Source organism: Hemiscyllium ocellatum, chromosome 1, assembly GCF_020745735.1.
Source record: "Hemiscyllium ocellatum isolate sHemOce1 chromosome 1, sHemOce1.pat.X.cur, whole genome shotgun sequence".
Lineage (NCBI taxonomy): Eukaryota > Metazoa > Chordata > Chondrichthyes > Orectolobiformes > Hemiscylliidae > Hemiscyllium > Hemiscyllium ocellatum.
Window position 1 is genome coordinate 2,803,926 of NC_083401.1, and position 15,869 is coordinate 2,819,794.

Below are 15,869 nucleotides of genomic sequence, written 5' to 3' on the forward strand. Positions count from 1 at the left end.
GAGGATGTAGATAGACTGGAGTGTTGGGCGGGGAAGTGGCAGATGGCTTTCAATCCAGACAAATGTGAGGTGATACATTTAGGCAAGTCTAATTCTAGAGCGAATTATACAGTGAATGGAAGAGCCTTGGGAAAAGTTGATGAGCAGAGAGATCTGGGAGTGCAGGGCCATTGTACACTGAAGGTTGCTGCACAGGTGGACAGAGTGGTCAAGAAGGCATATAGTACATTTGCCTTCATTGGACGGGGTATTGAGTATAAGAGCTGGCAAGTCGTGTTAAAATTGTACAAGACATTGGTTCGGCCGCATTTAGAATACTGTGTACAGTTCTGGTCACCACATTACCAAAAGGATGTGGATGCTTTGGAGAGGGTGCAGAGAAGGTTTACGAGGATGTTGCCTGGTATGGAAGGTGCTCGCTATGAAGAGAGGTTGAGTAGGTTAGGATTGTTTTCATTAGAAAAAAGGAGATTGAGGGGGAACCTGATGGAGGTTTACAAAATCATGAAGGGTATAGGCAGGGTGGATAGAGACAAGCTTTTTCCCAGGGTGAAGGATTCAATAATGAGATGTCATGCTTTAATGTGAGAGATGGAAAGTTCAAGGGGGATACAGGCAGCAAGTACTTCACACAGAGGGTGGTGGGTGTTTGGAACGCGTTACCAGCAGAGGCAGGCACGGGAGATTCATTTAAGATGTGTCTGGACAGATACACGAGTAAACATACATAGAAACATAGAAAAATACAGCGCAGTACAGGCCCTTCGGCCCTCGATGTTGCGCCGACCAAATCCTACCTAACCTACACTAGCCCAATAACTTCCATATGCTTATCCAATGCCCGCTTAAATGACCATAAAGAGGGAGAGTCCACCACTGCTACTGGCAGGGCATTCCATGAACTCACAACCCGCTGCGTAAAGAATCTACCCCTAACATCTGTCCTATACCTACCATCCCTTAATTTAAAGCTGTGTCCCCTAGTAACAGCTGACTCCATTAGCGGTAAAAGGTTCTCAGTGTCTACCCTATCTAAACCCCTAATCATCTTATACACCTCTATCAAATCTCCCCTAAACCTTCTTTTCTCCAATGAGAACAGGCCCAAGTGCCTCAGCCTTTCCTCATACGATCTTCCTACCATGCCAGGCAACATCCTGGTAAACCTCCTCTGCACTCGTTCCAGTGCCTCCACATCCTTCCTATGAGTAGGTGGGGAGCAGAGGGATACAGATGCTTTGGAATTGACCGACAGGTTTAGACAGTGGATTTGGATTGGCTCAGGCTTGGAGGGCCGAAGGGCCTGTTCCGGGGCTGTGAATGTTCTTTGTTCTTTGTTCTAACCGATCCCTGCAGAAGACCACTGGTAACCAAGCTCCAGGATGAACACTTTCCATCTCCCACCACCCTCTGCCAGCTAATTCTGTATCCAGACAGACTAGTTTCCCAGTATTCCATGCCCCCTTACTTAATGAATCCACCATGGGGAACCTTATCAAGGTCCTTGATAAAATCCATGTACACCACATCAACTGCTCTCCCTTCATCAATGTCTTGTACAAGGATGTTGCCAGGGTTGGAGGATCTGAGCTACAGGGAGAGGCTGAACAGGCTGGGGCTGTTTTCCCTGGAGTGTCGGAGGCTGAGGGGTGACCTTATAGAGGTTTACAAAATTATGTTGGGCATGGGTAGGATAAATAGACAAAGTCTTTTCCCTGAGGTCGGGGAGTCCGGAACTAGAGGGCATAGGTTTTGAGGGAGAGGGGAAAGATATAAAAGGGAGCTAAGAGACAACATTTCCACACAGAGGGTGGTGCATGGATGGAATGAGCTCCCAGACAAAGTGGTGGAGGCTGGTACAATTGTAACATTTAAAAGGCATTTGGATGGGTATAGGAATGGGAAGGGTTTGGAGGGACATGGGCCAATTGCTGGGAAATGGGACTAGATTAGGTTGGGATATCTGGTTGGCATGGACGGGTTGGACTGAAGGGTCTGTTTCCATGCTGTACATCTCTCCAACGTTTCGACTCTAATGTGTTATGTCACCAGCTCAAAGAATTCAATAAGCTTTGTGAGGCATGACCTGCCCCTCGCAAAACCATGCTGACTATCTCTAACCAAACTATGGTGTTCCAACTAATCACAAATCCTGTCTCTGAGAAACCTCTCTAATAATTTGCCCACCACAGATGCAAGCCTGATTATTCTGTAATTCCCAGGATTATCCTATTCCTTTTCTAATATGAGAGAATAACATTTGTCACACTCCATTATCTGGCACAACTCCCATGGACAGTGACAACGCAAAGGTCATCACCAAAGGCACAGCAATCTCTTCCCTCAGCTCCAACAGTAACCTTGGGTTTATCCCATCAGTCCCAGGGGATTTATCTATCCTTCTGTTTTTCATAATTTTCAGCCCATCTTCCTTCAAAACATCAACCTGTTTGAGCATATCAGCCTGTTTCACGCAGTTAAGGGAAAACTAGCAAATTGGACTCAACATTGGCTCGATGGAAGGAAGCAGGAGATGATGGTTGGAGGCTGTTTCTCAGACTAGAGGCCTGTGAGAAGTGGTGTGCCACAGGGGTCAATGCTGGGACCCTTCTTATTTGTTATTTACGTCAATGATCTGGTGTGAATGTACAAGGCAGGATTAGAAGGTTTGTGGATGATACAAATTGAGGAGGTATCGTTGATAGTGAGGAGGGTTATCAAAACTTCCAGAGTGACCTTGATCAGATGGGGAAGTGGGCTGAGGATTGGTAAATGCAATTCAACACCGATAAGTCTGAGATGTTGCACTTTAGAGAATCAACCCAAGGTTGGACTTGTCCAGTAAATGGTCAACTCCTGTGGTGTGTTGTAGAACAGAGGGACCCAGGAGTACAAGTATACAGTTTGTTGTCACAGCTGGACAGGGCGGTGAAGATGGTATTGAGCATGCTGGCCTTCATCGGTCAAGGCATCAGGAGTTGGGACCTTATGTTACAGTTGTATAAGTCACTGGTGAGGCCACACTTGGAGTATTGTGTCCAGTTTTGGTCACCGTGTTATAGGAAAGACATTGTTAAACTGGAAAGAGTGCAAAGAGGGTTTACAAGGATATTGCCAGGACTAGTAGGCCTGAGTTATAGGGAGAGCCTGGCCAGGATAGGACTTTATTCCTGGGAATGTAGGGGAATGAGGAGTGGCCTTATTGAGGTGTATAAAATCATGAGGGGTATAGGATAGGATGAATATATACAGTCTTTTTCCCAGGGAAGGGGAATTGTAAACTTGAGGGCATTGGTTTGAGGTGAGAGGGGAAGGGTTTAAGAAGGCCCTGAGGGGTAATGTCTTCACGCAGAGAGTGGTCAGGATATGGAATGGGCTGCTTACACGGAGCCTCTCACACTGACAGGCTCTGATTCCCATTGACACACAATCTAATCACACAGAGACTGCCATGTTCACAGGCACTAACTCACACTGACACACAAGCATCCTCAGAGTGAGTCTCAATTACTGACAGGCACTAACTCACACTGACACACAAGCACCCTCAGACTGAGTCTCAATTACTGACAGGCACTAACTCACACTGACACACAAGCACCCTCAGACTGAGTCTCAATTACTGACAGGCACTAACTCACACTGACACACAAGCACCCTCAGACTGAGTCTCAATTACTGACAGGCACTAACTCACACTGACACACAAGCACCCTCAGACTGAATCTCAATTACTGACAGGCACTAACTCACACTGACACACAGGCACCCTCAGACTGAGTCTCAATTACTGACAGGCACTAACTCACACTGACACACAAGCGTCCTCAGACTGAGTCTCAATTACTGACAGGCACTAACTCACACTGACACACAAGCGTCCTCAGACTGAGTCTCAATTACTAACAGGCACTAACTCACACTGACACACAAGCATCCTCAGACTGAGTCTCAATTACTGACAGGCACTAACTCACACTGACACACAAGCACCCTCAGACTGAGTCTCAATTACTGACAGGCACTAACTCACACTGACACACAAGCATCCTCAGACTGAGTCTCAATTACTGACAGGCACTAACTCACACTGACACACAGGCACCCTCAGACTGAGTCTCAATTACTGACAGGCACTAACTCACACTGACACACAAGCATCCTCAGACTGAGTCTCAATTACTGACAGGCACTAACTCACACTGACACACAGGCACCCTCAGACTGAATCTCAATTACTGACAGGCACTAACTCACACTGACACACAAGCATCCTCAGACTGAGTCTCAATTACTGACAGGCACTAACTCACACTGACACACAAGCACCCTCAGACTGAGTCTCAATTACTGACAGGCACTAACTCACACTGACACAAAAGCATCCTCAGACTGAGTCTCAATTACTGACAGGCACTAACTCACACTGACACACAAGCACCCTCAGACTGAGTCTCAATTACTGACAGGCACTAACTCACACTGACACACAGGCATCCTCAGACTGAGTCTCAATTACTGACAGGCATTAACTCACACTGACACACAAGCATCCTCAGACTGAGTCTCAATTACTGACAGGCACTAACTCACACTGACACACAAGCATCCTCAGACTGAGTCTCAATTACTGACAAGCACTAACTCACTGACACACAAGCATCCTCAGACTGAGTCTCAATTACTGACAGGCATTAACTCACACTGACACACAAGCACCCTCAGACTGAGTCTCAATTACTGACAGGCACTAACTCACACTGACACACAAGCATCCTCAGACTGAATCTCAATTACTGACAGGCACTAACTCACACTGACACACAAGCACCCTCAGACTGAGTCTCAATTACTGACAGGCACTAACTCACACTGACACACAGGCACCCTCAGACTGAATCTCAATTACTGACAGGCACTAACTCACACTGACACACAAGCATCCTCAGACTGAGTCTCAATTACTGACAGGCACTAACTCACACTGACACACAAGCACCCTCAGACTGAGTCTCAATTACTGACAGGCACTAACTCACACTGACACAAAAGCATCCTCAGACTGAGTCTCAATTACTGACAGGCACTAACTCACACTGACACACAAGCACCCTCAGACTGAGTCTCAATTACTGACAGGCACTAACTCACACTGACACACAAGCATCCTCAGACTGAGTCTCAATTACTGACAAGCACTAACTCACTGACACACAAGCATCCTCAGACTGAGTCTCAATTACTGACAGGCATTAACTCACACTGACACACAAGCACCCTCAGACTGAGTCTCAATTACTGACAGGCACTAACTCACACTGACACACAAGCATCCTCACATTGAGGCTCATGTTGACAGATACTAACTCAGTGCCATGCACTCCAAATCACACTGAGACTCTCATTCTGACAGACACTTGCTCATCCTGACACACAACCACCCTCCGACTGAGTTTCTTCAACTGACAGAGTCATTCGCGATCATATACACGCAGAGTGCCACTCCTCCGTGCTTTCAGAGTATGTGAGGTACTGTCAGTCCGAGATACTATCACACCCAGCTCAGCCTGTTTCTGAAACTCCACATACCCCTGTGTGTGTTGTCATGGGAACCCCGTTCACTGAGAGTTGTTCTGTTCCTAACTTCCCCCAGGAACTGGGCCGGAGACAACAGAAACTCAACTCCGTTCCACAGCTGCACAAGGACCAACCACCCGTGCTGCTGGTAAGTAATGTAACTCAATAAGCCTTTCATGATTGAAGAACTGTATTATGGACTGTATTATAGACCCTCAAATAGCCAGCTGGTGCTGGGGGAATGGTGTTTTGAAACCTGAAAGGCTTCAGAAAAGATTTTCAAGGATGTTGCCAGGGTTGGAGGGTTTGAGCTAGAGACAGAGGCTGAACAGGCCGGGGCTGTTTTCCTTGGTGTGTCGGAGGCTGAGGGGTGACCTTATAGAGGTTTACAAAATGATGAGGGGCATGGATAGGGTAAGCGGACAAGGTCTTTTCCCTGGGAGAGGCCAGAGCTGGAGGGCATAATTTAGGGTGAGACGGGAATCATTTAAAATGGACCTAATGGGCAACATTTTCACACAGAGGCTAGTGCATGTGTGGAATAAGCTGCGAGAGGAGGTGGTGGAGGCTGGTACAATTACAGCTTTTAAAGGGCGTCTGGTTGGGTATAGGCATAGGAAGGGTTTGGAGGGATATGGGCCAGGTGCTGGCAGGTGGGACTGGATGAATTTAGGATATCTGGTAGACAGGACAACTTGGACTGAAGGATCTGTTTCTGTACTATCCATCTCTCTGACTCTGTGTAGTGAGATTGCAGATACCTGTAAGAATAATAGAGTAGGATTGGTTGGAGACGAATTGAATTTATTGTCACATGTGCCGAGGCACAGTGAAAAGCTTTGCCTTGCGATCACAGGTAGATCACAGAGTTAATTAGCAGAGATAAGTAGATAATAGGCAAACAGCAACAATAACGAAAACACAGGGACAGGCGAATGTTAAGAGTTTGTGAGTCCATTCAGTATTCTAACAACAGCAGGGTAGAAAGTGTTTGGAAACCGGCCTGGTGCGTGTGTGCAGGTTTCTGTACCTTCTCCCCGATGGTAGAGGTTGTAGAAATACATTGCCAGGGTGGGATGGATCTTTGAGAATGCTGGCGGCCTTTCCTTGACAGTGGGATAGTAGATGGATTCTATAGATGGGAGGTTGGCCTTTGTGATTGTCCAGGCCGAGTTCACCACTCTCTGTAACCGTCTCCGGTCTTGAATGGTACAGGTACCGTATCAGGTAGTGATACACCCAGACAGAATGCTCTCAGTGGTGCACCTATAAATGTTGGCAAGGGTATTCACCGTCATCCCAAATTTCCTCAGCTGCCTGAGGAAGAAGTGACGTTGTTGGGCCTTTGTAACCAGTGCATCCACATGAAGAGTCCAAGAAAGCTTGTTGTAGATGACCACTCCCAGGAGCTTGACACTCTCTACTCATTCCACCTCTGTGCTGTTCATGTGTAGGGGCACATGAGTAACATCCCGCCGAAAGGCAGTAATGAGATCCTTGGGTTTGCCGGCATTGCGAGCTGAGAGCTAGGCCGTTCTCAATTTTTCCAGGCCTTCCACTCCTGTCTGTTTCGTCGTCATCTGAGATTCGACCGACTCTGGTGATGTCATCAGTGAAGTTGTAAATGACATTAGTCTGGTATTTGGCGACACAGTCATGGGTATACAGTGGGTACAGTAGGGGGCTGAGTACACACCCCTGGGGGGCTCCAATGTTGAGTGTTAGTGAGGATGAAATATTGTCCCCTGTCTTCACAGATTGTAGCCTGTGGGTCAGGAAACTGAGGATCCTGTTACAGAGAGTGGGGCTTAGTCCGAGATCACTAAGTTTAGTAATCAGTCTCGAGGGGATAATAGTGCTGAAGGCTGAACTGTACTCAATGAGTGGGATTCTTACATAGCTGTTCTTGGTGGCAAGATGTTCTGCGGAGGCGTGAAGGGCAAGTGATATCACATCTGACATGGATCTGTTGGTCCGTTAGACAAATTGGAGTGGGTCAAGAGTAGTGAGGAGGCTAGAGTTGATTAATGCCATGACCAGCCTTTCAAAGCACTTCATGCCCACTGAGGTTAGGGCCACTGGGCAGGAGTCATTGAGACATGCTGCATGAGCTGACTTAGGCCCAGGGATGATGTTGGCCCTCTTGAAACAGGCAGGGACAGTGGCCTGCTGCAGGGAGATGTTGAAGATGTCAAAGAAGACCTCTGCCAGTTGACCTGCGCATAAGTGCACGGCCTGGTACTCCATCCGGTCCCATCGCTTTCCTTGGATTCACACAAAGAAAAACTGATCCAATCTCTGATGCAGTTTCTGTTGGGATAGGTTCGTCAGGACTTGTCAGAATAGGCGTTACTGCTCCACTGAAATTCTACTCAAAGCCAGCATAGAAGGCGTTGAGACAATCGCGGAGGGATGTGTCATCGTCTGCTATCTTGCACTGTTTCTTTTTAGAACCTGTGATGTCATTCAGTCCTTTCCACAGTCACCGGGTGCCTGCCTGGGTCTCTAGTTTAGATCGGGATTGGTCCTTGGCTGTCTTAATGGCTCTGCGAAGGTCAGACTTGGATTCCCTATATTTGAGTGGGTGTTCTGATCTGAAGGCCTCACGCCTGGTTTTTAGCAGGTTCCGTATGTCCTGATTTATCCAGGGTATCCTGTTGGGGAACACTCGGACTGACTTCCTCAGTATGCACTCTTCCACAGACTTGCTGATAAAGTCTGTGACGTACTTGTCCAAGGTACCTGCGGCCTGTTTGAACACGACCCAATCAGCCGATTCCACACAGCACCGGAGTTGATCCTCTGTCTGCTCCGACCAGCACTGGACCTGTATCCACGAAGGGGTCTCCTGGTTGAGTTTCTACCTGTAAACCAGGAGGAGAAACACAGCATTGTGGTCCGAGTTCCTGAAATGAGGCCGGGGGATGGAGCAGTAGGCATCTTTCACAGTGGTGTAGCAGTGATTTAAAATGTTCAGACCCCCGGTGAGGCAGGTGGTACTGAGGCAACACCTTCCTTAGATTGGCCTGATCGAAGTCACTAGTTACAATAATCAGAGCCTCGGGATGTTCCATCTCCAGCGTGTCAGTGGGGGAATACAGAACATGCAGAGCTTGTGGCAGTGTGTACACAGTGGTTAGTATAGCAGCAGGACATTCCCCTGGAAGGTAGAAGGGGCAACATTTGATGGTGAGGAATTCAAGGTTTGGGGAACAATAGCTGCTCAGGGTTGTAATGTCCCTGCATCACAAGTTGTTGATTAAAAAACAAACCCCTCCACCCTTTGTCTTACCCGAGGACACTGTACGGTCCATACAACGGATAGAAAAACCATCAGCCTGAAGTGTGCAGTGGGAAATGGAAGGTTTGAGCCAGGTTTCTGTGAAACAGCGAGCGCAGCAATCCCACAGCTCACACTGGAAGCTGAGCTGTTCTCCAGAGATTGTACATCTGTTCAGAGTTAGCTCGGAAGGGAGGTTTTGAAACTGTGCAGTCTCAGTCTTACTAGCAGGCCGGTATGCTTACCCTGCTTTCTCACAGGTTTCTTCCATTTGAGTGGATTCTGACTGCTTTCAGTTAGGTGGACCTTCCTCAGACCCTGTGGAGCAGGTAATTAACTGTGTATTTTACAGTGGAGGGAATGTGCTTACGACCCAGTGGAGAAGGTAACTTTCTGCTCATGTTCCACTTTGTCCAGTTCGTTCCTGGTTTCAGTTGATTTGTTGCTCCAGGTCCAACTGTTTGGGCTGCTCCCCAGGTCCATTCTGTTTGATTTTGTGTCAGGCAGGTGCCTTATGGAGTCAGGGGTGTTACGTGCTGGTTCTCCTTCTTGGGGCAGCTCTCTTCGGTCCCTTCATTTTCCGGCAGGCTGCAAGTTTGGGGCTCGCGTAAGCTGCCTCCGGCTGGCCCGGCCTTCTTCCAGGCTGGGTCATGGGAACCACGTCGTCTGCTGCCTTCATCCTGTAAGATGGCTTTAGGATCAGAGGAGCTTCAAACCTGTGAGTTTAGATAAAACTTCAATCTGCATACAGGAGCTCGCAAGGAATCAACTAGATCCAGCGCCATCTTGCCTCCCATGTATTAACTGGGCCACCGAGAGTGTTAAAGACCCAGGCAGAGTGGAACTTGTCAAATGTATCCAAGAAAGATTCCGAAATCATTATGGAGAGGGTGTAATCCTGAACATCCTCGTAGGAAACGAGGTTGGGCAAGTGACTGAAGAGTCGGCCGGAGAGCACTTTGGGTCAAGTGGCCTTAACTCTCCGAGTTTCAACATAGCTATGGTATAAGATAGGACAGGCCTACAGGTTAAGGTGTAAAACTACAGCAGGGTCAGTTAGGGGGCCATTAGGCAGGATCGAGCAGAGGTTGACTGGATAACTCTGTTTGAAGGAAAGGGAACATCTAGTAAATGGGAGGCTTTTAAAAATGTGATCTCAAGGTATGTCCCTGTTAGAATGAAGGGAAAGGTTGTCAGGATTAGGGACCCCAGGCTGATGGTGGGATACTGACGCTGGTCAGGATAAAGAATAAGGCAGACATCGGATCTAAGCTATGAGACTCAAGTCAATCCCTAGATGGGTATAAATAGTGCCGGAGCACATTGAGGAGGGAAATCAAGAGAGCGAAACGAGGGTATGAGATGGATCTGGCAGATAAGGTGAAAGATTATCCCAAGAAGTCCTACTGCTCTCCTCAGAGTAAAAGGGTGGCTCAGGAGAGAACAGGGTCCCTTAAAGACCAACATGGCTATCTGTGTGTGGAGCCACAGGAGAAAGGGGAGATTTTTCATGAATATTTCTTCTCCGTGTTTACTGAAGAGAGCATCGTGGATGCTAAGGAAATAAGGGAAACAAGTGGGGATGTTTTAGACTGCATACATATTACCAGAGACGGGGGAAAGCACATTTCGGTGGATAAATCCTCTGGGCCTAACCAGGTCCATCTTCGGACCTTGTGGGAGACTCAGGAAGGAAAAGCAGAGACTCTTGCAGAGATATTTGCTTCATCTTTAGCCACTGGTGAAGTTCCGGAAACTCGGAGGGTGGTTAATGTTGTTCCATTGTTTAAGAAAGGAAGCAAAGACAAAGCAGGGAATTCCAGGCCAACGAGCCTGATATCAGTGGGAGAGGCACCTTGTTGGAGAGGATACTGAGGAACAGGATCATACAGGTTATGGACAGTCAAGGTCTGACTGGGAATAGTCAGCATGGATTTGTGGGCAGGAAGACATGTCTGACTAAACGTTTTGAGTTTTTCGACGAGGTAACCAAGAGGATAGGTTCGAGTGGGTAATGGATGGTGTCTTCTTGGACATTACTAAGGTCTTTAACAAGCCCCTGCACAGCAGGCTCATCATGAAGGTTGGGTTGCATGGGATCCAGGGAAAGCTAGCGAATTGGTTGTTTCTCAGACTAGAGGCCTGTGAGAAGTGGTGTGCCACAGGGGTCAATGCTGGGACCTTTCTTATTTGTTATTTACGTCAATGATCTGGTGTGAATGTACAAGGCAGGATTAGAAGGTTTGTGGATGATACAAATTGAGGAGGTATCGTTGATAGTGAGGAGGGTTATCAAAACTTCCAGAGTGACCTTGATCAGATGGGGAAGTGGGCTGAGGATTGGTAAATGCAATTCAACACCGATAAGTCTGAGATGTTGCACTTTAGAGAATCAACCCAAGATTGGACTTGTCCAGTAAATGGTCAACTCCTGTGGTGTGTTGTAGAACAGAGGGACCCAGGAGTACAAGTAGACAGTTTGTTGTCACAGCTGGACAGGGTGGTGAAGAAGGTATTGAGCATGCTGGCCTTCATCGGTCAAGGCATCAGGAGTTGGGACCTTATGTTACAGTTGTATAAGTCACTGGTGAGGCCACACTTGGAGTATTGTGTCCAGTTTTGGTCACCGTGTTATAGGAAAGACATTGTTAAACTGGAAAGAGTGCAAAGAGGGTTTACAAGGATATTGCCAGGACTAGTAGGCCTGAGTTATAGGGAGAGCCTGGCCAGGATAGGACTTTATTCCTGGGAATGTAGGGGAATGAGGAGTGGCCTTATTGAGGTGTATAAAATCATGAGGGGTATAGGATAGGATGAATATATACAGTCTTTTTCCCAGGGAAGGGGAATTGTAAACTTGAGGGCATTGGTTTGAGGTGAGAGGGGAAGGGTTTAAGAAGGCCCTGAGGGGTAATGTCTTCACGCAGAGAGTGGTCAGGATATGGAATGGGCTGCTTACACGGAGCCTCTCACACTGACAGGCTCTGATTCCCATTGACACACAATCTAATCACACAGAGACTGCCATGTTCACAGGCACTAACTCACACTGACACACAAGCACCCTCAGACTGAGTCTCAATTACTGACAGGCACTAACTCACACTGACACACTGGCACCCTCAGACTGAGTCTCAATTACTGACAGGCATTAAGTCACACTGACACACAAGCATCCTCAGACTGAGTCTCAATTACTGACAGGCACTAACTCACACTGACACACAAGCACCCTCAGACTGAATCTCAATTACTGACAGGCACTAACTCACACTGACACACAAGCATCCTCAGACTGAGTCTCAATTACTGACAAGCACTAACTCACTGACACACAAGCATCCTCAGACTGAGTCTCAATTACTGACAGGCATTAACTCACACTGACACACAAGCACCCTCAGACTGAGTCTCAATTACTGACAGGCACTAACTCACACTGACACACAAGCATCCTCACATTGAGGCTCATGTTGACAGATACTAACTCAGTGCCATGCACTCCAAATCACACTGAGACTCTCATTCTGACAGACACTTGCTCATCCTGACACACAACCACCCTCCGACTGAGTTTCTTCAACTGACAGAGTCATTCGCGATCATATACACGCAGAGTGCCACTCCTCCGTGCTTTCAGAGTATGTGAGGTACTGTCAGTCCGAGATACTATCACACCCAGCTCAGCCTGTTTCTGAAACTCCACATACCCCTGTGTGTGTTGTCATGGGAACCCCGTTCACTGAGAGTTGTTCTGTTCCTAACTTCCCCCAGGAACTGGGCCGGAGACAACAGAAACTCAACTCCGTTCCACAGCTGCACAAGGACCAACCACCCGTGCTGCTGGTAAGTAATGTAACTCAATAAGCCTTTCATGATTGAAGAACTGTATTATGGACTGTATTATAGACCCTCAAATAGCCAGCTGGTGCTGGGGGAATGGTGTTTTGAAACCTGAAAGGCTTCAGAAAAGATTTTCAAGGATGTTGCCAGGGTTGGAGGGTTTGAGCTAGAGACAGAGGCTGAACAGGCCGGGGCTGTTTTCCTTGGTGTGTCGGAGGCTGAGGGGTGACCTTATAGAGGTTTACAAAATGATGAGGGGCATGGATAGGGTAAGCGGACAAGGTCTTTTCCCTGGGAGAGGCCAGAGCTGGAGGGCATAATTTAGGGTGAGACGGGAATCATTTAAAATGGACCTAATGGGCAACATTTTCACACAGAGGCTAGTGCATGTGTGGAATAAGCTGCGAGAGGAGGTGGTGGAGGCTGGTACAATTACAGCTTTTAAAGGGCGTCTGGTTGGGTATAGGCATAGGAAGGGTTTGGAGGGATATGGGCCAGGTGCTGGCAGGTGGGACTGGATGAATTTAGGATATCTGGTAGACAGGACAACTTGGACTGAAGGATCTGTTTCTGTACTATCCATCTCTCTGACTCTGTGTAGTGAGATTGCAGATACCTGTAAGAATAATAGAGTAGGATTGGTTGGAGACGAATTGAATTTATTGTCACATGTGCCGAGGCACAGTGAAAAGCTTTGCCTTGCGATCACAGGTAGATCACAGAGTTAATTAGCAGAGATAAGTAGATAATAGGCAAACAGCAACAATAACGAAAACACAGGGACAGGCGAATGTTAAGAGTTTGTGAGTCCATTCAGTATTCTAACAACAGCAGGGTAGAAAGTGTTTGGAAACCGGCCTGGTGCGTGTGTGCAGGTTTCTGTACCTTCTCCCCGATGGTAGAGGTTGTAGAAATACATTGCCAGGGTGGGATGGATCTTTGAGAATGCTGGCGGCCTTTCCTTGACAGTGGGATAGTAGATGGATTCTATAGATGGGAGGTTGGCCTTTGTGATTGTCCAGGCCGAGTTCACCACTCTCTGTAACCGTCTCCGGTCTTGAATGGTACAGGTGCCGTATCAGGTAGTGATACACCCAGACAGAATGCTCTCAGTGGTGCACCTATAAATGTTGGCAAGGGTATTCACCGTCATCCCAAATTTCCTCAGCTGCCTGAGGAAGAAGTGACGTTGTTGGGCCTTTGTAACCAGTGCATCCACATGAAGAGTCCAAGAAAGCTTGTTGTAGATGACCACTCCCAGGAGCTTGACACTCTCTACTCATTCCACCTCTGTGCTGTTCATGTGTAGGGGCACATGAGTAACATCCCGCCGAAAGGCAGTAATGAGATCCTTGGGTTTGCCGGCATTGCGAGCTGAGAGCTAGGCCGTTCTCAATTTTTCCAGGCCTTCCACTCCTGTCTGTTTCGTCGTCATCTGAGATTCGACCGACTCTGGTGATGTCATCAGTGAAGTTGTAAATGACATTAGTCTGGTATTTGGCGACACAGTCATGGGTATACAGTGGGTACAGTAGGGGGCTGAGTACACACCCCTGGGGGGCTCCAATGTTGAGTGTTAGTGAGGATGAAATATTGTCCCCTGTCTTCACAGATTGTAGCCTGTGGGTCAGGAAACTGAGGATCCTGTTACAGAGAGTGGGGCTTAGTCCGAGATCACTAAGTTTAGTAATCAGTCTCGAGGGGATAATAGTGCTGAAGGCTGAACTGTACTCAATGAGTGGGATTCTTACATAGCTGTTCTTGGTGGCAAGATGTTCTGCGGAGGCGTGAAGGGCAAGTGATATCACATCTGACATGGATCTGTTGGTCCGTTAGACAAATTGGAGTGGGTCAAGAGTAGTGAGGAGGCTGGAGTTGATTAATGCCATGACCAGCCTTTCAAAGCACTTCATGCCCACTGAGGTTAGGGCCACTGGGCAGGAGTCATTGAGACATGCTGCATGAGCTGACTTAGGCCCAGGGATGATGTTGGCCCTCTTGAAACAGGCAGGGACAGTGGCCTGCTGCAGGGAGATGTTGAAGATGTCAAAGAAGACCTCTGCCAGTTGATCTGCGCATAAGTGCACGGCCTGGTACTCCATCCGGTCCCATCGCTTTCCTTGGATTCACACAAAGAAAAACTGATCCAATCTCTGATGCAGTTTCTGTTGGGATAGGTTCGTCAGGACTTGTCAGAATAGGCGTTACTGCTCCACTGAAATTCTACTCAAAGCCAGCATAGAAGGCGTTGAGACAATCGCGGAGGGATGTGTCATCGTCTGCTATCTTGCACTGTTTCTTTTTAGAACCTGTGATGTCATTCAGTCCTTTCCACAGTCACCGGGTGCCTGCCTGGGTCTCTAGTTTAGATCGGGATTGGTCCTTGGCTGTCTTAATGGCTCTGCGAAGGTCAGACTTGGATTCCCTATATTTGAGTGGGTGTTCTGATCTGAAGGCCTCACGCCTGGTTTTTAGCAGGTTCCGTATGTCCTGATTTATCCAGGGTATCCTGTTGGGGAACACTCGGACTGACTTCCTCAGTATGCACTCTTCCACAGACTTGCTGATAAAGTCTGTGACGTACTTGTCCAAGGTACCTGCGGCCTGTTTGAACACGACCCAATCAGCCGATTCCACACAGCACCGGAGTTGATCCTCTGTCTGCTCCGACCAGCACTGGACCTGTATCCACGAAGGGGTCTCCTGGTTGAGTTTCTACCTGTAAACCAGGAGGAGAAACACAGCATTGTGGTCCGAGTTCCTGAAATGAGGCCGGGGGATGGAGCAGTAGGCATCTTTCACAGTGGTGTAGCAGTGATTTAAAATGTTCAGACCCCCGGTGAGGCAGGTGGTACTGAGGCAACACCTTCCTTAGATTGGCCTGATCGAAGTCACTAGTTACAATAATCAGAGCCTCGGGATGTTCCATCTCCAGCGTGTCAGTGGGGGAATACAGAACATGCAGAGCTTGTGGCAGTGTGTACACAGTGGTTAGTATAGCAGCAGGACATTCCCCTGGAAGGTAGAAGGGGCAACATTTGATGGTGAGGAATTCAAGGTTTGGGGAACAATAGCTGCTCAGGGTTGTAATGTCCCTGCATCACAAGTTGTTGATTAAAAAACAAACCCCTCCACCCTTTGTCTTACCCGAGGACACTGTACGGTCCAT